This window comes from Canis lupus, chromosome 13, assembly GCF_003254725.2.
Source record: "Canis lupus dingo isolate Sandy chromosome 13, ASM325472v2, whole genome shotgun sequence".
NCBI lineage: Eukaryota > Metazoa > Chordata > Mammalia > Carnivora > Canidae > Canis > Canis lupus.
Window position 1 is genome coordinate 3794100 of NC_064255.1, and position 26846 is coordinate 3820945.

The 26846-nt window shown below is 39.9% G+C and overlaps 1 protein-coding gene across 10 annotated transcripts in view; it reads right to left on the bottom strand.

Annotated features, from left to right (window-relative positions):
* NCALD (neurocalcin delta) overlaps positions 1–26846 on the bottom strand; it is a 370180-nt gene that overhangs the window by 286128 nt on the left and 57206 nt on the right. The gene's annotated exons all lie outside the window — the stretch shown is intronic.

Consider the following 26846-nt stretch of genomic DNA (forward strand, 5'->3'; position numbering starts at 1 on the left):
ATGGCTGTGTTCCAATAAAACTTTATTTATGGACACTGAAATTTGAATTTGATTTAATTTTCATATATTATGAAATATTACCTTTCTTTTGTTTGTTTGTTTTTTTTCCAGTCATTTAAAAATGTAAAAACCACTCTTACCTTGAGGGCCATACAAAAACAAGCATTGAGTCAGATTTAGCCCACAGGTCATAATTTGCCTGACAAGAAATGTCAAAACATTAGGCAATCACAATACAAATAGGAACCAGATGCTTCTAGCAATTACCTGTGGAATCCTATAAGGAGATAAGGTTCCAATTTACAAATGTAAAGAACCCTATGCTTTGAAAATATTTAGCACCCATGTTTAAAAAATTACCATATATGCTATAATTTCATTTTATATGTGTTATGAAATTCAAGCCTAATGAAGGAATCTTGATTCCTTTAAAATCTAATTTTATACATCCTCTCAAAAATTGAGAGAGTTTAAAATGTTCAATATTTAAATATTTATATTAAATATGAGGGCACCGGAGTGGCTCAGTTAGTTAAGTGATTGACTCTTGATTTCGGCTCAGGTCATGATCTCAGGATCCTGGGATCAAGCCCTGTGTCAGGCTCCACAGTCAGTGGGGAGTCTGCTTGAGGATTTCTTTTTTCATCTGCCCCTCCCCCCACTTGCATTCAATCTCTCTCAAATAAATAAGTCTTTAAAAAATACTAGTATTAAATATGGATTTAATATTTTAAATATTAAATACTTAAAGTTGGTATATTTTAAAATATTATCTCTATTCTTAGCTGGCTTTTAAAAGTAGCATATTAAAAGTTAAATATGAATAGAGGTGCTAATGAATAACACTGCTTGACCACTTACTGTATACCAGGAACTAGATTAAGCACTCGATTAATTCATTCAATCCTCACAGCAAGGCTGATCATTGTTATCTCTGTTTTACAGTGGAGGAAAATGAGGCACAAAATTAATGAGTAATGGAGCCATGACCCAAACCCAGACAGTGTAGCATTGTTAACCACCTGGCAACACTGACATATGTCAGATGTGAGGTGTCATTTCCCTTTGACTTTGAATCAGTAATTTCTTAAAATGGGAATGGTTTCTCATTCCTCTAGATATTTATATATTACTTTTACAGACAAGTGGATGTCTATTTTTTTAAGGACCCTCAATCTTAAAGTTGATTTGCCAATTAAGGTAAAATATATCTATAACGACCTAATCACTCACAAAAGTTTAATTCTATTCATGTACAAATTATATCCTTTCCAATTCCATCAGGAACATCTTTTTAAGATATTAGAACATGTTAATTGTGATTTTTCTCACTGACCCTCAAGGCATCCCTCACAAGTAAAGAATTTAGACATGAGTGGAGTCACATCTTTCAGCCATTCATTCACATTCATTCCAAAACACTTGCACTGAACATGCTTACTAGGTGTGGGCTATTATCTGAGGGACAGGAATGTTTAAAAACCGAATACTGTCCAGTGATGGTTAATTTTATGCATCAACTTGGCTAGCACATGGTACCCGGATATTTGATCAAACACCAGTCAACATGTTACTATGAAAATATTTTTTAGAGGAGATTAACATTTCAATCAGTAGACTCTGATTAAAGCAGATTACCCTCTAAAATGTGGATGAGTCTCGTCCAATCAGTTGAAGGCCTTCAGAGAAAAAGATTGAGGTCCTCCAAGAAAGAGAAAATTCTGCCTCCAGACTGCCTTTGGACCCTAGTTGCAACATCAACTCTTCTCTGAGTCTCCAGCATGCCAACCTGCCATGCAAATTTCAAACTTGCCAGCCTCTACAAATACATGAGGCAATTCCTGAAAATAAATTTCTCTCTCTTCTCTCTCTCTCTTTGTCTCTCTATCTCTCTGTGCACATATATCTATTTTTATTTTTATTTATTTATATATATGCACACATATATATGCATACCCACATATGCACAGACATCCCATTAGCTCTGTTTCTCTAAAAAACCCTGATTGAGCAAAAAATGTAAAGTTCACTGACTGCTGAGGACAGTGGACAAAGGGAGCTCTTCCACACTGCTGGTGTGAGTGTAACCTGTACAACCACTATGGGGTGCAATCAGTTGATGTCTAGTAAAGATAAAGGTTTGCTCATCCTGTGACCCAACACCAGAAGAAAAACCACATGGCACTGCATAGCCAGACTCACTGGGTATCATTGCTGAGCTGACACAAATAGTTCCCAAGTTTCTGAAGAAAGATTGCATTTAGTGTGAAAGTTTCAAAACCATCTCAAATCATTCAAGAAAGATAGACCTAAGTCATATCCATTCACAATAGGCTATAGAAGCCAGTGGAACTGTGCCTAACATATTTGGACTTCACTGTACCCCTAGACAGTAACAGCAACTGCTCTCACTTACCAACCACCCACACGCCAGAGTGAAGAGCCTACATTAATGACAGAAAGAGATGAAAGTCCCTAGAGCAGTGTCTGCAAATAGTAAGAGCTTGATAAACATTAGCTATCATTAAGGATATAAAAATACACATTTCATTGTTTTCATTTTAAGCGACCTGCTAAAAAAAAAATGCCTGCCTTCTCCCTGGCTCTTTACCCACTCTACAGTGGGACCAAGTGAGCCCTTATGATAGAATCATCCCTTTCTGCTCAGACACAGCTGGTTGATTCTTTCATCACCAAATTAATGAAGAGTGGGAAGGGGTCAATCATCAGTCAGTCTGCTAGTGTGTGAACTACACCATCTTTCTCTTAAACACACAACATACCATTGTGTGGAATTTCACAATGAATGGCTGACAGAACAAAAGTAAACTAAAATCTAATTTCTCCTTCAGTTTTCTTATTGCTTTCTTTTTATTTCCTAGTGGATCTTGGTGAATACCAAACTATTATTAGAGCCTCATTCTTTTTTCTACCTCCTATCGTTGTAAATCAAAACAGAGCCCTTGAAAATCAGCACAGTGAACATATGATAGGCACAAAACAAACACTCAGAGCTGGGTTTCAGTGTATGTAGCCTTAGTTATCTTTTGGGACCAGGTTAGTATAAAGAATACACATTTTTGGAAGATAATTTGGCATGCTTCCCCAAAATCAGCCTCCCGGATACATTTTTAAAGCCTTAACATTTTGTACACCTTTTAAGTAAGCAATTCCACTTCACAGAAATTATCCGAGAGGAAAACTAACATCATTAAATATGGGGGAAGGTTTAGTAGCATTGTTTATTTTCTAAAATTTCTACAAAGAATTTGTTCAGGTCAGCCCAGGTGGCTCAGCAGTTCAGCACCGCCTTCAGCCTGGGATGTGATCCTGGAGACCCAGGATCGAGTCCCACATCGGGCCCCCTGCAGGGAGCCTGCTTCTCCCTCTGCCTGTGTCTCTGCCTCTCTCTGTGTGTCTCTCATGAATAAATAAATAAAATCTTAAAAAAAAATAAAAGACACAAGAGGACTTTCGGTGCCTGGTTCCACATTTGGAAGGAGCCTGGAAATCACCACTCTGTCCTAACAACAAGTAGAATTCAATAACTCTGTGGAGGGAATACAATGCGCTAAGTCCAGCTGTAGGAACCATGAGGCCAGACCCGGTGTGCCCTCGGGCAGCAGCAGTACGGGTTATTCTCACTGGAAGAAGCAGTGAATTATCTGGTTGATAACTAGACAGCAACGGCCACATGTGCTCTGCCTCTCTCCTTTCCACAGACCTGCAAGCCCACAGAGTCCAGTGCTCTTATCTCTGCCTTTGAGGTGCACACATTCTCATTCTAACGCTGCCTACGGCTGACTCCACAAATCCACTTAGCCTCGCATTTAATGCCCCATCTAGAGCCAGAGTAAACAATGTGGCTCTAGATGTGAGGCTGGGTGGGTTTGTAGATACACACACACCTATACATATATACATACTCAGTCCAGACCACTCAAGAGACCATTTTTAAAAGATGAAACAAAACATAAAACCATGATATATATTATTATATAATGTAATATCTAATATATGTTATAAATATATATAATTTTATAAAATTTATATATAATTTTTTTCATCTGTTTTGCTCCTATGGTTTTCTTTTGGGTTTTTTTGGGGTTTTTTTTGGCGGGTGGGGTGTTTGAGAGAGAGTGCGTAAGCACAAGGAGTACGGAGAGGCAGAGGGAGAAGGAGAAGCAGACTCCCCACTGAGCAGGGAGCCCAACTCAGGGCTCAATCTCAGAACCCTGGGATCATAACCTGAGCCACCCAGGGGCCCCTGTGTTTTTTATTTAGTTCTGAACTCAAGCAGGAGAGAAGGATGTTATTTACAGAATCCCTTTACTTATGACCTCAACATCTGTAAGTATACTGAAGAAGGTTTGCAAGAATACACAGCTAGATATTTAATAGAAGTTTTCTCTGAATAAGTAAGCTTGATTGTATTTTATGGTTTCCCTGTTAGAAACATGTATTGCTAAAATTTTCAAGCTCTAGCCACTACTTAAAAATAATTGTTTCATTTTACATTTCTGTCTGTCTTGACAAGGTAGGATTTAAATTCAAGTCAAATCTTACCCTAATCTACTGTTCTTCTCAGTTTAGGATAAAATTACTTCTTTTGACTCCACTGACTCCACATTTAGTTCTCAGATCCATCTAACATGCGCTGTCTGACTTTCTTCTCTCTTATCCATCCCAGTGGTGAAGTATTAAGGGGAAAATCATTTTTAACAATAATAACCTACTTATATTCAGGATAATTTTGCAGCATGAAACACTTGGTATTCACCAAGTTCTTACAATCTGAACTTTTTTTTTTTTAAAGATTTTATTTATTCATGAAAGACACAGAGAGAGAGAGAGAAAGAGAGAGAGAGAGAGGCAGAGACATAGACAGACGTAGAAGCAGGCTCCATGCAGGTAGCCCGATGTGGGACTTGATCCCGGGTCTCCAGGATCAGGCCCTGGGGTGAAGGCGGCACTAAACCACTGAGCCACCAGGGCTGCCCACAATCTGAACTTTTAATATGATAAAGCATTTGATGGAGATTGGATCAGAAGACATATAGTTTATGGCCAATTTAAAGTCCATTATTGCTCATGATAAGTATTCAATAAATACTGGATGATGACCATTCAAAAATACATTCTAGATCATACTAAGAAAGATGTTTTCCCAGGTTAGTGTGCTCACTGCTAGAGACTTCAAAACAGTCAGCAAAGTCTCCTTTTATGATATGCCATCTTTAACTTTGAAAGTAGCTAAAAGAATGAGGACAAAGGTCAAAGTGCTTAGAAAGGGAGATGAGCAAGATTTACTTTTATTTCATTGCAAAGGGACACTGTAACCTTCAGATACTGTGAATATCAAGCTTTGGGGGTTTTTTTTGTTTGTTTTTGTTCTAACTACAGCAGTGCAATGCTAGATTTTACTAAGGAGCAAATCCTTTTAACTTTACCAAAACTTCTGAGATTCACAGTGACTTAAATTTCTGGATCAGTAAGTAAGACAGATAAATAAAGTTAGAAAATGAAGAAATGGAATTTTTCTACCTACTGACACCTGTCCCTGTGGCCAACATCCATGTTTCCTCTACAAAGAAAGGGATTATCTTTCTAAATGTCAACTGAAGTAAGTCAGCCACTAAAATTCTTAAAACTTGGGCCTCTACTAAGAGCAACTCTGTCTCATTTTGCCGTATACACATTTCCACACCTCCACAGCACTTTCTCTCTCACTGCTGGCAATAGCATAGCTACACAGAGCTTTCTTATTCTTTCTAAAACATTCTCCACACTATCAGGCATCCATGCTTTCCAGTGGCAGAATAATGATCCCTGAAGATGCTCTAATCCTCAGAACATGTGACTATGTTGCTTCACATAGCAAAGGAACTTTGCAGATATAATAAGGATAACAACCTTGAGGTAGACAGATTACCCTATATTTGTCAGGTAGGTGGCAATCTGATCACAGGGGTCCAGACAACCAGACAGATGTCAGTGTGAGAAGGACACCATCTGCCATTGCTGGCTTCGAAGATGGGGGAAGGAGATCACAAGCCAAGGAACGCAAACTCTCTTAGCTGGAAAAGGCATAGAAGTGTGTTGTCCCCTAGAGCCTCCATAGAGAAATGCACTCTAAAAAAAATAATAATAAAAATAAAAATAAAAATAAAAAATAAAAAAAAGAAATGCACTCTGCCACCACCTTGATTTTAGTGCATTAAGATCCATGTCAGACTTCTAATCTACAGAATAATAAATAAGTTTGTATTATTTAAGCTACCAAGTTTGTGGGAATTTATTACAGCAAATACAGTCCTATATGTATTCTTGCCATCTAGCACATTCTTCCTTGCCTGGTCAACATTTTATTCCTATAGGTCCCTGTTCAAATATCACCTTCTCTATGAAGACTTCCCAGGGGCCACTCTCCTATCAGGTTATGTGGGTCACTCCATCCTCTTTGCTCCCAAATTTCTTTATATTCACCCCAATTGGAAGTACTGTGGCTATTGTTATAAACAGAACTCTATCATCTGCTTATACTACATTTCCTTGATGGCAGAAACTATGTATTCTCAACTAAGCACCATGTCTATCTTGCACGTAACAGGTACTTCATAGTATGTGAATGAATGTTTTAAAAAAAAAACTGAGGTCACAGGCTTCTAAAAGAAGTCAAGGAAAATATGAAGAGAAATCAGACTATAACAATGTAAAACTATTGGTAAAATATCAAAATATGATCTAAGTATCCATTTTTATAAGTTTGTAATCTGCCATGAATCACTGCCATACTAGTGTAACACTTAGTGGGAAAAATGAGCATTTAATGAACTCTTACAAATTACCATCCTGCTAAATTTAACTATTGAGTAAGAGAGAAAATTTCTCTTTCCTGTGATGAGCCCTGTACTCTAGTTGTAGGTGACAGATTTGGGGTTCCTAGAGCCCTTTAGCTTACCTTTAAGGTGTGGTTCACCCTTTTAGGGTCTCCTGGAGGACTTGTTACAACAAGTTGTCTGGGGCCCTACACTCAGGGCATCTGATTCAGCAGGTCTGGAATAGGCTGTGAAGTTGCATGTCTAACAAGTTCCCAAGGATTTGGAAGATGCCAGTAAGAAAACACACTTTAAGAACCACTGATCTAGGGCAAGGCTTACTCCAGGCCTCTGGCTCTGACCACTTTGGCTTCTCTGGACAGTCAAAGGAGACCACACTTCTGTGTCCAGGCACTGGTCAGCATCCCTTGGCCTAAACCCCAGGTAAAATGATTTCCTTCCTCCCTCCCCAAGCACACAGAGATATCTCTTATGGAACCGACCCTCATTTCAGCTTTGGTTTTCTCAGCGCTAATCCTTTCCTACTGACATTGCAACACCTCTCCTTTGACTGGAGCCCAGAAGCTGATCATTAAAACAGACCAACCACAGCATCCAGGCCCTGGGAAGCAGCAGGTTATCAGAGAACCCAGGAATCTAACAGCCTCAAGAGCAGATCTGATGAAATCATGTTATAATTGGGCAACTGTCCTGAATGCTTTGGGCTTAACTCAGTAAGAATGAAAATATTAACTTCTTTACATAGAAATCAAACATTTCCAAATGGGTGAATCATTTACATAGAAATAAAACATTTCTAAATGGGTGAACTGTTTCTAAAATATAGCTAAAAATTCCCTCCCAATTCCGCATGGCCTAGCAGTATTATTTACATCTGGCAACAAGGCAATAGTAACCTATTCTCCTCATTTCTCACTGCTTAGATTGACTGTGCTCTTTCAGACTCAACATGGTCAAACTCCTCCCCCAAAAAGACACCCCCCACACTTGTAATCCATTCTTCCCCACTTTCTCCCTTCCCCAAACAAACAAGCAAACAAACAAAAACAGTGAGATAAAGCAAAAGTCCTGAGAAAGAACGAGGAACATCATTCCAAAGATTATGGAGTCAGTCGAGCCCAGCCAGAGCACAGTTACCAGCAGAATGGGCAGAGGAGAAAGCCAGAATGGCTCTGAGACTTCTCCTTACCAACAGCTCCCCAGGGTGGACAGATAAAAGTCTTTTTGTGGCTCTGATGGACATCCAAGTACTTCCTGACTATATCAGTAGGGTTACCCCACCAGCCCGAGACCACTGACATTTGAGGCCATAGACACAGGGAGCTGGGCATCAACGCAAAAGAGTCCAAATTTCACTGCACTTCAAAGTGCAATACAGTATTTTTCAAACTGGCTGCTATTTGTTATCACCTATCCAGCACTGATCTGGGCAAGCAAGCTTTACTTTCTGTGAGTTAAACCTGAAATGGGCCTTGCAGCTTTCAGGCCTCTGAGGATTGAATATTTACAGTTGCATTTTAGCCCCATTTTCCGTGAAGAAAGAAATGCGATTTTTTGCTGCTGATTCCCAATAGTCCTGAATTCATAAAACTGAACTTTTCAGTCATTTGAATAATATTTTTAAATGTATTCAACATTACATTCAAATTCCCTTCCCAGGATGATGTTTTTATTCCAGACCAGCCGCCACCGACCTCCACAGTCGGCAGAACTTTCATACATGCATAAATATAAGTGCACACACAGCCATTTACCCTGGTGAAATTTTATGTACACGGGGAGATTATTTTTAGTTAAGGAGCCCAGTCAAAACTTTGTATAAAGCAAAATCAAGCAAGAATGAAATTGGTAGACAAAGTGATGATGTTCTTATTTTTTTCATCTATTTTTATATTCTTTTCTAGACATTTCTAGACATGAGTCAACAGCCGTAAATGCCTTAATGGAGACAGTTTTGATGATAATGGTAGCAACATCAGTAGTCAAATTATTCCCTGACTGTTTTGTTCAAAATAAAATCCATATGTAGACAAGATCACATCTATCCAGATAATTGTCACTTTCCAAACATGTCAGGGAAAGTTAGTTTGCCTATTTGGAAAAGGGAAAAAAACAAAGCATTCATCAGATACATAAGTAGCCAAACAAAAATTACTGATCATCTGCTAGAATATATATTCCCTAAGGGCTGAGAGTTGGTCTGTTTTTGATGCTATAGCCCTAGCACCTACAACAATGACTGGCATGTAGTACATGCTCAATAAAATCCAAGCTTACTCTAGTGTGGCTAACTAATCAATATGCTAGACTCGGGCAGCCCAGGTGGCCCAGCAGTTTAGTGCCACCTTCAGCCCAGGGCTTGATCCTGGAGACCCGGGATCGAGTCCCATGTCGGGCTTCCTGCATGGAGCCTGCTTCTCCCTCTGCCTATATCTCTGCCTCTCTCTCTCTCTGTTTCTCATGAATAAATAAATAAAATCTTTAAAAAATATATGCTAGACCATATCAATCAGCTATTGCCACAATAATGCTGTGTGGCAAACAACCACAGGTCATACAATGATAAGTATTTCTTTCTTGCTCACACTGCTGGTCGGTGAGAATTTAGCCAATCTAAGTTGGGTTCAGCTGGGTTCTGGTCAGCTCTACATGTCTATCATCCTCTTTGGGACCAACAGCACCTGGGCCATGATCTTCTCCCAGAGAGAGAGAGAAGTATAAGAGGCCAAGCCAAACCACAAGCTCCTTTCAAGCTTCTGTTTCTGGGTCTGCTAATATCCCACCAGCCCAAGCAAGTCACATGGTCACACCCAGTCACATCCCTGGGATGAGGAAGTATATTGCTCCCATGGAGGTGGAGTAGAGAGGGAGCAAGTATCTCCCATAGACCAGCTTTTCCAAAACCTGAATAAAGTAATTTCCTTTGATTTTAAAGAAAACAAAATTCCCCAAGGACCTCTAGGGTTAGCTAGTTATTTTTTATTATAATTCACTTAAATATATACAAATATAAAATAACTTGTATATATCTTGTGCTGGTAGTCTTATACCACTATTACAGCACAAACTAAACCCAGACAAAACTACAAAGCCAGTAAAATTCAAAATACCATTAGTACATGCAAAAGATTATGTCATTTTGCCATAACTAAATTGCTCCTTTCATTTTGGCTATGGGACCAACTCCTATGGTCTGGTTTCCTTTGCATTCATCATGCCTATGCTGCTGTGTGCCATATGAAGATCCCATTTCCCAAACAGTTTTCTCTCTTCTTAAAACAGTACCCAGTAATATCATTTGGTAATATCATTTGCAAATATCATTTGCACTTGATGCAAACACATTTTTATATTACGCCCACTTCTATTTTTTTCTCATTAGACCATGACAATTAATGAATTTCTATTCAGAGCCAGTGCTTCAGAAAACCCAATGCACCAAAAATAAGAGAAGGATTGATGCTTGTAGTGTTAAGTGTCATCACACGATCCAGGATAAGCAGATAAATGGCCATATTTCTAAGATCATTATTTAAATAAAACTTCAAAATGTTTAACTTCTCATAGGAATCACCCAGAGAAACATAGGCCTCAGGTAGAGAAACACCTAGAAAGCCCACCATTTCCAATCTACAGCTCTCTATCCACAGTGCATTATAAAGCCACTCTGAACACAGTCCCATGTTCTGGGACCGACAGCTCCATCTGTTGCCTTTCTATTGCTCATTCAGAGTTACCAACATTTCCACTATGATTCCAACTCATGCTCTAAAAGTTCAAAAGTGGGACACCTGGGTGGATCAGCAGTTGAGCGGCTGCCTTTGGCTCAGGGCGTGATCCGAGAGTCCCGGGATTGAGTCCCACATCAGGCTCCCTGCATGGAGCCTGCTTCTCCCTCTGCCTATGTCTCTACCTCTTTCTCTGTGTCTCTTATGAATAAATAAATAAAATATTTAAAATAAAATAAAAGTTCAAAAGTATTATTGATAGACTATCTAAGATTAAATAGCCAAAAAGATTAGGAAAAAGGAGGCCTGAGAAATACACCATTATTTTGTCATCAGGGATAGATATCAATTCCTGCCTTTACAGCATTCACAGAACTACCCACCACCCTTGCTTGCAGTCTGGGTGGGCCTTCTGGTAAGGGGATAGGCAAAATGACCCAGCCCACTTGCTCTTCCAGGAATTTGAATCTCCAGGGAAAGAATGTCCGGATGGAAACGATTGTAGCTGATTCATCCTGATGGGAGTCCTGAAAAGTCTATCCCTTGGTTGCCCAATATTTAGAACCCCAAAACCGACCAACTTCCTTTCTGAGGCCAAATCATATACCATTCATGCTTTTCCTTCAATTTCAGGAGCTGCAAGATAGCCTTCCAGTGGATTCCTTTTGGACTTAAGTAATCAGAGTCAGTTTCTGTCCCCCAACTGATAAACATTCTGACATGAATTTCTAAACATAAACAATTTCAAACAAGGCAGTGATTACACGAACAAATGTGACTGTGTTTGCCTTTAGATTCTCAAAACAGAAGTGATCTCATCCTCAAATGCTGTTTATGCTGTATATTCAGCTGCTACAGCCCTGAGATTAACTCTTCCTCTTCCATCCTCCAGGCCCAGAGCTCTGGGAACTCCCAACTATAGGAGAGAGCACTGACAAAGGTCCCTCCCCCACATTGTCAGGGTTCAGAGCAAAGGCCACTGGATACTTGTGTAAAACAGAACTACGCCCTTCTAACTCATACCCAGACCCCTCAGATGGGTGTACTGGGGCAAGAAAAGCTGAAGAAGAATCAATGGATGGCTTCTCACACCTCCACAGCACAACTAGGTTTAAGTCTTCCAAATATAACCAATACCTGCTGAGTCAACTTTATATTCTTTCATTCTTTGTATAAACATTGTTTCCTCCCTTTCTGACAGATTTGTGGAGCCCTTTCTACTTCTACAACTGATACAGGTCAAAAACAAACACCATTAAACAGACAGAGAACCCCTTGGGGGTAGAAACTAAATCTTATTGACTTCTAAACCTCAAGATCAAGCACAGTGTCTGTACATAGTACCTGCTCAATGAACTTGTTCGTTTTGCAGAATGATTGAATCAATTACTCAGTCAATCCCAGCATATACATAGGCACTTTGGGATCACTACTACCACCACCACCACCATCATCATCATCATCATCATCATCATCATCATAGCAAACATTGATAGAGTATCTATTCTGTGTCAGTCTCTATTCTAAGAATCTATGTGTATTAACATTCAATCTTACAATAGCTCAAGGAGGTAGTTACTATTACCATTCCAATTTTACAAATTAGGAAACAGTCTACAGATGTTAGGTAACCGAAGTTCACCCAGGTAGTAAGTAGCAGAGTAAGGGTTCAAAAGCAGGCTATCTGGCTGCAGAGTCCCTGCTCTCAGCCACTATACTGCACTGTTATGACAATAATATGCCAGTTCAAGTCCACTTCAATGCCTGGAGAGTGGAGATCCTGCCTTTATCCCTCATACCTGCTACAGCAGATGCCAATTAATGACTGGCTCAAGATGGACACAACTCACTCCTATTCCTTCCAACACCTGCTACAAAGGGACTCGAGAAACAGTGAAGGAAAAGCAATTACACATGTATTCTAAAAATATAGTATCCTGAATACCTCAGATGCCTACCCAGTCTTATATCCATAAATTATAGCTATTAACCAAGTCCACAGAGAGAAACTTAATGAAATGTAACACATATTAAAGCCAAAGCTGAAGCTGCTCTTGGAACAACTTATTTTTGGATAATATGAGAATATTTATTATTTTCCATTTTATATCTAAAAATAGACAAAAGGAAGAAGATACACTGCACTTCTATAAGATGATGATAATGATTTTGAGAGGGAAAGGCTTTTCATAAATTGTGGCTTGAAGATGGGAATTGAAACAGAAACTTCAACATCACTGTCATTAATACTGCAACCAACCAAGGGGCACCTGAGGGGCTCAATCGGGTGAGTGTCAGACTCTTGATTTCAGGTCAGGTCATGATCTTGGGACTGTGAGATTAAGCCCCACATGGGGCTCTGTGCTGATTGTGGAGCCTGCTTGGGATTCTCTCTCTCCCTCTCCCTCTGTCTCTCCCCCTACACACATGCTCTCCCTCTCTCTCTCTCAAATAAATGAATAAATCTTCAAAACAAATACTGCAACTAACCAATTAAAGGAAAAGCTAAATCAAAAGCACTCAGTGCAAGTAAATAGACACATTTAAGAGATTAATCCTGAGAGTTCAACTTAGAGCAAAATAAAAGGAAAAGAGTTTTTTTAATGTTAGTGTTCCCTAGAAACAAAATATCAAAATTAAAAACAATTTCTAAATATTTTATTTTATCCCTTGCATGAAATATCAGAAGGAACCTGTACTTCATTGCTCATGAAATGTAATTTAACAACTGAGTTTCATCTCTCAGTTGTCCCATCCTAGTAAATGGCCAAACACCTGTATAGCTACTCAAGCCAACAGAGGTACAGAGAAGAGAAAAATACGTATATATAGGCCTTATCCAGCTAGCCACTGTCTAGGACAACTGAACTGAGTGTTTTTCTGCCGTACTGATGCTATTAAATGCACAAACTTACATGCCAAACAGGAACACAAACCTTTCCATCATGGATATTTGAGCCAGTGTGCAAAGTTAACTGGTATCAGTAGGAAGTCCCTTTGCAAAGTAGCCAGGACTGAATGATTCCCTTCATAGAATTTCATACTTTATTCTTTGGTGCTTCATTCTTCCATACACGTGTCCTCGTCTGCTCATGCACCCACTCATTCAGTTAGCATTTACTAAGGACCTGAGCCTGCTTCAATCTGAGGTTTCGTTAGCTGAATCCAGCCTATGATAAAATATCAGGATACAACAATTCTTCTCAGCCTAGCAGACAATCAAGAAACGCCAGGCAGTGTACTCCACAGCCCTGGAAAAATGAAAAAGCTAACAAGCAGAAGGGTCTTTGAAGGGGGAGTGGAAAAAAAAAAAGTGGGAGTTGGAAGGATGCTCTCCAGACCCAAAATAGAAATGCTGAGAGGCCGCAGCAGATTTCAATCTGCTAATCTGCAGAGTCACATTACTTTGTTCTGATAAGAATCAGTGAGGCATTGTTTCATATCCGCCATGTATTTCCACTGCCCCATACACAGGCACCACCTCCTGACGAAGCCCATCTGCAGGCTACCTGTCCCCCCCTGGGAACTGAGGGGGCAGGGACAGAGGGAGAGGGGGTGGGGGTTGGGGTGATCAGCTCCAGGGACCGCTCAGGCCCCTGCTCAGCGACTGGCTGAGTCCCAAGGAATGTTTGCTTCAAACCTTTGGAAGGTTATTCCTCCTCGTTCAAATGCTAACTACAATGCTGAGGGCCCCCGAGTGATTGCAGGGAAAACACCGTGGGCGGGGGAGGCATTGAGCCTTTTGGAACTCTGCTTTTGCCCTGCATCCTAACTCTCAACCTCACCTGCATCCTAACTCTCAACCTCAGTCCCCAACTTAAACTCCCTCAGGGCTACGGAAGTTATCTATGGGAGCACTAATATTATAAATATCACCAATGCCCTCCCTCAAAACAAAACAAAACAACAATCCAGCACATTTCCACCCCACCACATTTCCAAGTAGAGAGTGCCGTGGGGTTTTTCTTGACAATTTAAAATAATTTTACAACTATATATGGCTCTCGATTATTCATAGGAAGACAAATAAATAAGTCTCTAGAAAACCCACCAGGATTCTTTCAGCTATTAGTTTCACTTTTCCTGTACCCAACACGCAGTCGCTACCAAGAAGTTAAAAGAGTCACTTTTCTTCACATTCTCCTTCACCAAATGGTCAGGCCAGTAAATACTGAAATGATCAACATGCACACAGCACAGAGAAGCACACAAAAAGACGCATCAAAGGTCACATAATGGAATTATCACAAGGGTTCGAGTGCCACATTGGGCTCCCCACAGGGAACCTGTTTCTCCCTCTGCCTGTGTCTCTGCCTCTCCCTCGGTGTCTCTCATAAATAAATAAATAAATAAAATCTTAAAAAAAAAAAAAGAATACAATTTGTGAAAACCATTTCCTTTCAAGACTTGCAGTTAGAGAGGAAAGGGAAAATCAGCAGTGAGGCAGGCACATCCCCACGGGTTAAGAGCTCACTGTGGGGCATGTCTGAAAAGGAACCTCCTACCTAATTCTTTCTTATACTCTGAGAAAGGGATGTGAGTTTTGTATCCCAAGTTACCTGTGTGAGATGCACAAAATGAAATTAAATCAAAATATTAAAGTCTTCAAACATTGACAACATTTCAGAGAGTCCTTCTGTGCACAGCCCCAAATTATGAAGAAGGCATTTGATCTAAGACTTGTCCTCCATGTAGCCCTTCTGTAGCCCCTGTCAACACCTTGTTTGCACGCCCTCTGACCTCCTGCAAGCTCTACCCCTCTCCATCCATCATCATAGGACACCTACTTCCAAAATCATCTCTACTCATTCCAGCAGAAACATTAACTGACAGTGGAGGTATTGGGTGACAATGGCCTGGTTCTGAATTATTTGCACTTTAAAGGAGGATTCCAGGAGACTAAGAAAAATCTCGCAGATTATAAACATTAAAATGATAAATTGATGCCTGCTTGACCCAACAAACCCTGCCTTACATAGAGAGTCCTCCACACTGTTGGTGCAATCCCAACCCATGGAGAGACATGGGTCCACTCCCTCACATACGTGCAAACTCTTATTTCTATCTGTGCCTATTTCTAACACACTAGTTTCCGGAGCACCTAAGGTGGCGAGGAAACATGTGAAGCCATTTTATTTTATTTATTTTAAGTCAAAAATTTTATTTCAAAAATCATCCTAAGCAAAGTTAAGTTGGGGTGGGGGGTGGGGAGAATTCATAGTATAATGACAAAAGACTAATAAAAAAAAGGGGAAGTGTGAAAAGGGGCCCAGGGTATAAAAAGAATGCAGAGGAGAAAGAATAGGAATTGATCAACATGTATCTTAAAAGATGCTCATTCTCAGTATTGATTTTAAAATAACTTAAACAGTAGCACACCCATACAATGGAATACTCAGCAGTAAAAAGGAATGGAATGAGCACCAATACATGCAATCATCTGGATCAATCTCCAGAGGATTATGCTGAGTGAAAAAAGCTAATACCAAAGAGTTATATACCTTGATTGCATTTGTATAACATTCCCTTTTTTTTCTTCAGTTTTATTGAGATGTAATTGTTGAAAAACTGTGAATATATATATTAAAAAACCCACTGGTTCACACTTTGGGTGAAATGTGTGGTATATGAATTACGTCTCTCCAAATTACCATCCCCTTCCCAAGCCTTAGATAACCACCAGTCTACTTCCTGTCTTTATATGTTTTCCTATTCTGGATATTTTCTATAAACAGAATCATGGAACATGTGATGTTTTGTGATTGGCTTCTTTCACTCAGCATGTTTTCAGGGTTCCTCCATTCTGTAGCATGCATCAGTACTTCGTTCCTTTCTATGGACATTCCAAAATGTGGTAGGTAATCAACAACCAATTTTCCAATTTTCTGATTCTTTGATTCTCTGATACCAATTGGGTATCCTACAGTTCAGTTCAATTCTGACACTAACTACCCAGAGGTAGCGCCAGACTCCACAGGTTTTTATTTTCATGGATATACTACCATTTATTTCTTTATTTGTTAACTGAAAAAAAAAAGTAGTAAAATTAACACGCAGTGTTATAGTCGTTTCAGGTATACAGTATATAGCAATTCAACAACTCTGTACATGACTCAGTGCTCATCACCACACATGTACTCTTCATCTTCTTCACCTATTTCACATGTCCCCCCATCCTCCACCCCTGTGGGAACCTATATTAAAGAGTCTGCTTTTTTGATCTCTTTTTTCAGGTGAAGCCACTTTAAAACAAAAACTGATTCTAAATCTGCAATCTTGTGAGGACACCAAATTCAGATCACAAATCAACAGAGAAAAACGTATTCAAACATTTAACTCTGCTATAGCTTTTTTCTCATCCTTTTAAGTGATACAGAATCATTCTTATCCCAAACACACACACACACACACACACACACACACACACAACTGTCCTTATATGACCTTGACATAATTTCCTCTTAATAAGGATTTTCCAGCAAGAGAATCTAAGAATCTAGTAAGTATCATGAGGAATTATCTCTGAATTATCACAACTGCCTCCTGATACCATAGAACGCTGGTATTTTAAATTGTAAAATAATATAAATCAGATTTTAAAAGTTAAACATACACCTTTTAGGCAGCCTACACAGTATCGTTTGTACTCTCTCCTCCTAATTGGAGGAATTTGTAGCTCAGGACCTCATTCCATGTATTGTTGTGTTAACACACCTCACAATCCTGCAGCAGGAACCAGGGACCCAATGAAAGAGGGAGCAGAAATATAGACTATAGAGCTACTCTGAATCACATCTAGCAAATAGACTTCCCCGTTCATGTCACACTGAGGCCTGTTGCTCCTGCCCTTCTATCCTTCCTGGTCTAATAATATTATTTTCCATCTGGCTTCACAATGCCAGAATCCTCTCATCACATGCATCACATCTGCTCTGTTCTGTAGAATTACATTTACATTTCCAGTCCTCTATCTTTACCAGTCTTGTTCTACACAACTGGCTTTATTTTCTAGTGCTTTACCCATAGGTCCACCTGAAAGCTAATTCTGTGATTTACCATGACACAAAGCCCAAAATGCTTTAAAGCAGAGAGAAATGACACTCCATGCATTCACATGCCAGATATGCACTGGAGAAGACCATCAGGTTCATCAAAAGGCTGGACACCAAGTGACAGGTGCCAGGCCAGGAGTGTTCAGGGAGATCCCATGCTCCAGCTGAAACCCATCTGTGGCTGTCCAGGGCAGCCAGAAAAAACTCCACTCCTTCCAGAGCCTATAGTTCCTGGGTGACATTGCCTTTACCTTCATCTCCAGCCTCAGTTCACATCATGTACCACTTCTTTCTTCATGCTTAAGCCACTCTGGCCTCTCTCCTATTCCCTCACATAAGCCAAGCTATAATCCTGCCCCAGGACCTTTGCACTTGCTGTTTCTCTGTCTAGGATGTTCTTCCCACTGCTTTTCAAAAGGCTACAGCTGGTTTTTTATTGGATCTCAGCCTAACAGTTATCTTCAAATCCCCAGAGAGGGCTTCTCTGGCTACCCAATCTAAACTCACCTCCCTACCCCAACCCTGTTACTCTCAAGTCCATCACCCCACTGATTTCCTTTAGTCTACTTATTATTTCAGAAATGATCTAGTTTTTTCCATAGTAGCTGTCCAATAAATATTTGCATGACAAGATAATTGATTTCTGAATTAACTTGTGTTTCTTCCCTTTGGACTTCTTTCTCCCTTATTCCATGGAAGTAATCAAGCCAACCTCTCTTAGAAAAATCTTGTTTTTCAAAGTTCAAAGTGAAGTTTCTAGCAAGATATTTTCCTTCCTGATGTTTTTTCCCTAAAACTTGAGTTCATTGAAGATATTAGCTAAGTGCTCTTAAAGACAACAAAGGGATATGGGTAAAAACTAACTGACATTGGCAAAAAGATGGAATGGGCAGACATAGCTGACCTGCCACAGAAGATTCATATCCTTTTTCATGGTGTAGAATTGATGCTGGGAAGTGGCTACATTTCCCAGTTCCCTTTGGAACTCATTCTCCATGAGTTCTCACCAATGGAAAATGTTGTATGACCTTGTCTGGCCAAGGGTTTCATTCCTCATATTCTTTTCTTCCTTCCACATGGGGGGGGCAAAGGACTTTGAGTCCCTGAAAGATGGTGAATTTTTAAAATGGAAACAGCCCAGGGTCCTGAGTCAGTGCCTAGAGGGCTAGAGCTGTCTAACCAGAGTATCTGCATTCAACAGTGCATGAGGAAATAAAATATATTTATTATGTTAAACATTGAGGTTCTGGATGTGTTTCAATAGTTGTCTACCATGGCTAGTACAAGTTGGGTGGGGCTGGGAGACACAATGAGAAGGAAGGACCTTATCACCCCTGTTGACAATATCCTAAAGACCTGGCAAGGTTTGTGTGTGTGTTATAGCAAGAAAGTCTGGACCTTAAGCCCAGGTCCCACTATTTGCAACTAGAGGCCTTTTACTTATCTTCCAAGTACCTTAACCATAAGCCTTCTCCATTTGGGTGTACCCCTGATGAGGAAATGGGCTTCCAGAACAGCTGAGATTACATTTTCAGTAGTCTGGAAGATGAGAGCTCCAAGTCAAATTTAAATTAATTTTTAAAAATAAACATGTAATATTTCTTACTTGCCTAAATTTTTGGACTGAAATTTCTACCTGCTAGATTAGTTGAATAAATTAATAGACATTAGAAATCTCATAGTCACAAGGACCAAAAAGCAAAACCAAAACACTCTTAACCAAGAAAAAAAAAAGTATAAAATTAATGAAATTCAGCTAATCACCACTCATCCAATGCCACAGCAGGGAGAATTTGCTGATTGAAGCAAGCATGTTGGGAGGCTGTGCGAGATGGCAACATAGGAAGATCCTGAACTCTCTTCCTTCCACAGACACCCCGAATCCTCAGATACACATAGAACAGTTTTCTCTTGAAAACTAGCTGAGCAACTGCTTCATATCAGCAAACAAGAAAGGAGCCACATCAAGGTAGGGAGGATAGGCTGAAAACTGGTGCTCGCATAAACACCCACAGTTAAGCAAGCCACAACCGAGAGGGAATACAAAACCAGGAGCTATTCCCTGAGAAGTGAAGAGTTTGTATCCCACATTGGGCACACCAGTTTTTAAAGACCTGCACCTGAGAAACAAATCCCCGAAACATCTGGCTTTGAAAACCAGTGGAGTGCACATCCACCAGATGGAAAGGCTGTAGCAAACAGAAAAGCTCCTTAAAAGGCTTTCTTGCACACTCACTCACCCCAGAGCCCAGTGTGGGAAGCAGCCATTTGAAAAATAACCAGACTTTACATCAAAGATATTCTAAAATCTTTGAGATTTGCTAATCTCAAAGCCTCTACCTGAGGGGACAAGACCTACTGGGATACTCTCTCCCCTCTCGGATGAAGGGGTACTGCTGCACCATTTTTTCCTGCTCTCCTTCTCCCTTGCTAAAGCCAGTGGGGCTTTTTCTTCCTTTCTTTCTTTCTTTCTTTCTAGCCCCAGACATTTTGTTTTTCTTGGCAGTTGTCATCTTTACCTTCCAAAGAGCAGGTGCCAAACTTTTTTTTCTCTTTTTCCTTGGAAGGTGCCATCTTCATGCTCTCCCTCAGACACGTCTGCAGCACCACTGTCTCTTAGAATGGAGCTTTTGTGCCCGTGTGATGCCCCAGTTTTTGCAGCCACAGTCAAGAGGACACCCTTTGTTCACCTGGCTGTGGAGTCTGGCTGGGGGTGGAGGGTGGAACGCCAAGTTGTGTTCCTGGGTCCCGTGGGACTATAACAATGAGAGAGAGAGTTCCTGACAGGCTACCACCCCCCAGGGCACTGTACAGACTGCAGCCTGAAACACAGCCCTAGTCTGTGAAAGAAGCTCACTTGCTTGTCCTGGAGCTTCAGACTGAGGGGCCTACTTCAGGTTTGGCACATCTAGAGGCCTCGGAGGAGTTGTAGACTGGCAGGGAACGTAGACTGGTCGATGTCATTATTGTGCTCTCCCTTTACCTTGCTACAGTTTACAGGTGTCTCTCAGAAAGGAGCTTATATACTCATCTGGAGCCCCAGTTTTGTGACTGTAGCTTAGGAAACACCTCCAAATCACCTGGTCTGATGGCCAGCAGGGCTTATGCTTGTGATCCCACAGGAGTGTATATGCATACTTTGAAAGCCATTGCCTGAGGATCTGGCTTCCCACTGGCCTGACTATAGGTACTAACTGAGACTCTCCCCTTTGGGATGTGGTCAGATTTTGGCACATCCTCAACAACTGGGAGCTATTAAAAATAAAATAGACTGTTAGGACAATCACAAAGATTCAAGAAACAACCAAGAGCTAGAGCAAAGTTGAACAATAAAGTTCATTGCCAAATGAGACCATTCCTTCAAGACTGGGAGAAGGGGCCATTTCATCTAATAGACAGAAACAAACACACAGAGTCAATTAAAAGAGGAAACAGAGGAACATGTTCTAAATGAAAAAAATAACTAAATAAAACATCAGAAAAAAACCTTAGCGAAATGGAGAAAAATAACTTACCTGATAAAGAGTTCAGGTAATGGTCATAAAGATGTTCACCAAACTTGGGGGAAGAATGGTGGGGCAAGTATATTGATGTCTTTTAAACACCTTTACCTGTACTTCTGACACACACTATTCAATCATTTAACAAATATTTATTGAACACCTCCAATGGGCCAAGTACTTTTCTACAAGTTAGACAAAGCTAACAAAAATATCTCCCCTACAAAACTTAGATTCATACAATAGTAAAAAATATATAGATATTGTTCATTGTTCTTAGAATAAACTGAATTGGATACAAAACTGATAAGATGATAAGACTTGGTTAGATTGGTAGTAACTTTCTAATATTACATAAAAATAATCCATGTTATTTTTTAATTGTTAAGTAAAAGCTCTAATTGCAAAATGAAATGTACTATTTTTTTATTTAATGTACAAACAAAAGCCAAACAGGACACTTAGAAGAGGTCAACATTAAGAAAACTTGACACAGACAACATAAACTGTTGCTGCTGTTAGGTAAAATAAAAATAAAATATATAAAGAGAAGGACAATTTGAAGACAGTTTTGATGGGAAAAAAAATAACCAAACAAAAAAATCTTTGATATAACAAGTCAGCTCAGAAATGCAGTTCTGAGGGAGGCTGAGACTCCAGTGTCAGTTAAGAATTTTTAATGCCAAGACTCTACAACCACTCAAAAAGTCCAAGGGAAAATAAGCAAATCTTTCCAGAGAGCCCAATGTCATGGGTCATCTCTACAGACCACTCCTAAAGGGAGAAAAGGGAAATTTAAGTCAAATCAAAACAGCCCAGAGTTAGAGCACACAAACCTCCAAATTAAGAATATGTCTGGCTAATAAGAATAGAGGTGCTTTGCTCTAGGGCTCAGCTTTGAAATAATCACCTTTTGTTGTCCTGCCCACCTTTACCTTATTTCTATTCCCATCAGATAGAGCCCTTTTCTCCGTCTCTCTTTTATTCCCAATTTCATTCACTCAGGTGGTTATAATTATAATCTTTCATACATTAAAGACATCTAAGTCCACAATCCAACCAGACCCCCAACCTTAGACCAAATCCAGATTTCCAAATCGACATCTCCACTTGAATGTCTCACAACATATTTATAACATGCAAAACTATGGCCATTAACTTCCCCCACCTAGCCTGTACCTCCTTCAGATGTAGTAGCCTCATTATCCACCCAGAAACCTTCAGTCAACCTTAATATTTCCTCTCTTTCATTCCCATTTACATAAAATCAATCCCCAATTTAAGCTATTCCTCCTCTGAAATTCCTTTAACATCTGCCCACTTCTCTTCATCTCCACCTACACAATACAGGCCAAAATTACTCAATTTCAACCACATCCAAGGTTGTCAGTGCTCCAAGAGCAAAATCCAAAATCATTTACCAAGCCTATACTGCCCTGCCCTCTTCTAGCTTCATGATGCTCTGTCCCAACCCTCTTGAGGTTTCTGGAAGGTTCTCATTTTCTTGTCATCTCAAGCTTCACATATGAGGATCCTACTGTACTGATTTCTCTCCTGTGACCACCTCCCATTGGCCAATTCATTTTTCTGTCTCTGCTCCCTCCCCTTTCAACACACATCAGGTGAGGTCTCTATACTATGCTTCCATTGCACTCTGTGCTTTTCCTCCCTCCCACTTATTATAATAAATATAATTCATTCATCATGTAATAATTTGTTCATTGTCTGCTTTCCTTGATATAAAGTTTTAAAAGGGAAGAGACCATGTCTGTCTTGTTCCCTGTTGACATATAGTAGGAATGTGAGAGTTAATTGAAGAATGAATGAGTAAACAACCTCATTTTCACTCACTCTGTAGGATTCTCTCCTCTCTAAACCTCAGCTCTTGGCTCAGCCTGTCCCCTGTAATGGCAGCGGTCAACCCTCAGCACTCCATTTAGTAATAAACTAAAACATATCCTCCATGAATCCTTATAAATTAACCCAGAATCACTCATCACTCCCACATAACCTCAGATCATGAGTCTGTTCCCTCATTTGGACATCCATCTCCTGAAAGATAATTTACATGTAATCTATGTACACAAAGTCAGCATTAAGGTAAGATGAACCTCCTAATTCACATAATGCTTGATAACTATATGGTGTTACATACATTTTAACACATTACCCATATAATTTAGCTTTTTATTCAAAAATGTTAAATGGCTTATTCAAGATCTCAAAGTTAGTGATGGAGCTGGCACTGGAGTCCAGTTTCTTAGACTCCCTGCCAATGGCTCCTGACAACTGGCTGAGTCAGTCCTGTGCTGAGATCGGGGGGGGGGGGGGGGGGGGGGGGGGGGGAGTTTTACCCAAGAAACACCCTACAGAGTGAAGGGCCATGGTCACACCCAGGGCTATAACTCAAATTTTAGTGGTATCTAAAGAAGAGGGCTTAAGGACAAAAGATATAGGTAAAAGAGATTCCTTTCCTACACCATCATCTTCTCCTCCTTGTCCTTCAATACCTGGTTCAAATGTAACTTCCTTCTTTGAATACTCTCAGGACTGTGTTGCCCCCTTCAACTGGGTACCATGCCTCTAGCTAGGACTCAAGAAAACAAAAAGATCAGGACTCCTGGCCCTCCCAGACCCATGGTCTCCCCCAGAGTTTGTCTAATTTTGCTCCAGCATACAACCTACTGAGTATGAATATTTGTTCATCTCCACCACTGAACTGAGTTTCAAGAGTTTCAAGGTTAGAGACTTCTTCATCTCTCCCCCAAAATGCCTCCCTCCAATTTTGAGTTCCAAAGAAGTATCACAAAGGGAAAGAGAGGAAGGAGGAAGGCAACAGTCAGAGGTAAGTTTCAGGGTTTCACCTCAAACCAAAGAAGCCAGGACATTGACCACTAGCTTCCTCCATCGTAAGTTTGACTTTGGCACACGCATTTTAAACCAGAGTTTTCCTAACTCTCCTCTCCTTGGTAAGTTCCCAGAGGCTAGGAACCATGTCGATCTAATTGCTGGAATCACAGTTTATCTCACTCAAAGGCCACAATGTTCTACACATTTTGCAGAACTTGATGGAATTCTAACTCATACATTAGGAACAAGTTACTAGCATAATATGCATTCATGTGACATAAAATTACAGCAGGAAGCACACAAGCCCACAAAAATGAGCTGTTAAACTAAGCAAGATCATCTGCTTTTGCATATTAATGTTTTAAAATGTTGCGACTTCTTGTTCATTCATTTTGACATCTGCTAGTCTGTACTGCCAGAAGCAATAGTAATCATCTAACTTAATTCCATTCATTAAGTTAACCTCTTTCCTTAACATTTAGAAAATATCATTCTTTGATTGAAACTGGGAAACAGACAAGTCCAATTCATGAAATCAACATTCTGAGGAAGCCCACACTGGGACTCATGGCTATGGAAAAAAAAAAAAAATCCCCTAGCAGTTCAGCCATTGACAACTCCATTTTTGTTGTAAATGCCCAACCAAGCTTTCTGAACGCTGTGGAAGCCAGCAAGTTAAATCTCATTTGCCTAGATCCCCAAAAGGAGCCCTAAAAAAATATATATATATATATATGTCCCGGACTCAAATCCTAACCGAAAACCAACAGTGTTGTGGTCTTAAGTTTTAATCAAGTAGCCTCCACCCACTTGAGATGACCTCAGTCCACTTGAGTTAGAAAATCCTTTTTCTTACGGAATAAGTGATTTTCTAACTATGGGAAGGTTTGACATTACAGATAAAGATGAAATAACTCAAACTTATTATACTCTAATGTTAAATATAGGATTAAGTTTTGCAATCACTAGGATACTCTGGATGCATGTGACATTTAACTGTTCATGAAATTTAAGAACATCTGACATTTAAAAATATGATGGATTTTCTTTGTAATTTCAATTTAAAATATACGTGACTTTAGACTCAACAGCCTGAAGATCGGGATGCCTGAGTGGCTCCGCAGTTGAGCATCTGCCTTCAGCTCAGGGGGGGATCTCAGTGTCCCAGGGATAGAGTCCCAGATCGGGCTCCCTGCAGGGACCCTGCTTCTCCTTCTGCCTCTAATTGCCTCTCTCTCTGTGTCTCTCATGAATAAATAAATAAAATCTTAAAAAAAAAAACAACCTGAAGATAAATGTGCATCATTTAACTTAGCATGTATTCATTTATTTAATAATAATTAGGCACATTCTATGTACTCAGAACTTGAAGAATACAAAGGAGGTAATATAGCATTTTAGGGCTAAAAGGACCCTGTTCTAAACAAGTTTATGTACTGGCATTATGGGTTGAATTGTGTGCTCCCAAAACTTCCTATGTTAAAGTCCCAATGCCCAGTGTCTCATAAAGTAATCTTATTTGGAAAAGAGCCATTGCATATGTAATTCGATTAGGATGAGCTCATTCTAGAGTAGGGTGGGCCCTTAATCCAATATGACTGGTGTCCTTATAAAAAGGATAACACCTTAATCTCTGATTTCTAGGCTCCAGAGCTGTGAGACATTGTGTTTCTGTTGTTTGAAGTCATGCCGTTCATGGTACTTTGTTATGGCAGCCCAAGCAAACAAATAAAACTGGTTCTTGACTCATTGCCTCTTAGCTCCAAACCGAGCATTCTCTTTTCTGATCTGTGATGCTTAGGCTGGGACTGCAAAATTTATTTCATTTACTCCCTCATCAGGTGGTGTTCTATATGGCTGTGCCAACCCAAGGCCTTAGAGAGTGGAAGGTAAGAGGAGGGAGAAGGGACTTCCTTCTGGTTCCTAGTTTCTGCCAGCATCATACCAACAACAGCACAGGCTGGCTTCTGCCCCCAGCTTTCCTCTACACTCCCAACACCAGCCACCCTCATGTGCTGGCAGCTGGGCCATACCCACCTGGCAGGCAGAGTGCCAGTCTCTGGTGCCTTTCAGCAGCCAGGCTGCACAACCCCTCCCTCCCCCTAGACCCAGCCCAGCCCTGCCAGACCCCTCCCCAGAGCTCTGAGTTCTCTTCATTCTACCTTCTTCCTGCTACTTCCTCTGGGTGACTTCAGCATTTTCCTTTGCACTTTAAGATTTCCCATACATGTGGAACCAATTCCTTGTATGAAATCCCAGCTATCTAAATTACCTAGTGTTGTCTTGGGCTTTCTGACTAGATCCTGACTAATTTAGTTTACAATCCCCATGCAGAGACAAATATACAAGAATTCAAAAATACAAGCAAGTCAAGATTTGCAATAGTGTTAGTAATGGTACAGGTAAACATTTTCAATTTGATGTTGCTGAGAATAGAAATTAATTCATCTTTTCTGCAGGGAAGTTTGGCAGAATATATCAAAAGATAAAATATACACAGTTTGAGCTCCAAAACCCCATTCCCAGAAATTTATCCTAAGACACTAATCAGATAGATGTTCAAGATTTATATACAACATTCATATACAAGCCCCTTGTAATGTTGCTTATAATAGTAAAAAAAAAAAAGTCTAAAACAAGAATATCTATCAACAAAGAACTTATCACTTAAATTATTTAATATATGTGCACACATGTGCACACATGCACACACACACAATGTATCTTGGTTAACTATTAAAATAATGTAGCTCTGTATTTCTCAACTTGCAAATATATCCATATTACAGATTGTTAAGTGACAAAAGGAGATTTCCAAACACCAGCTACAGCATGAAAACAAACTATGGAAATTAATTGTCATTATTTTGTACCCAA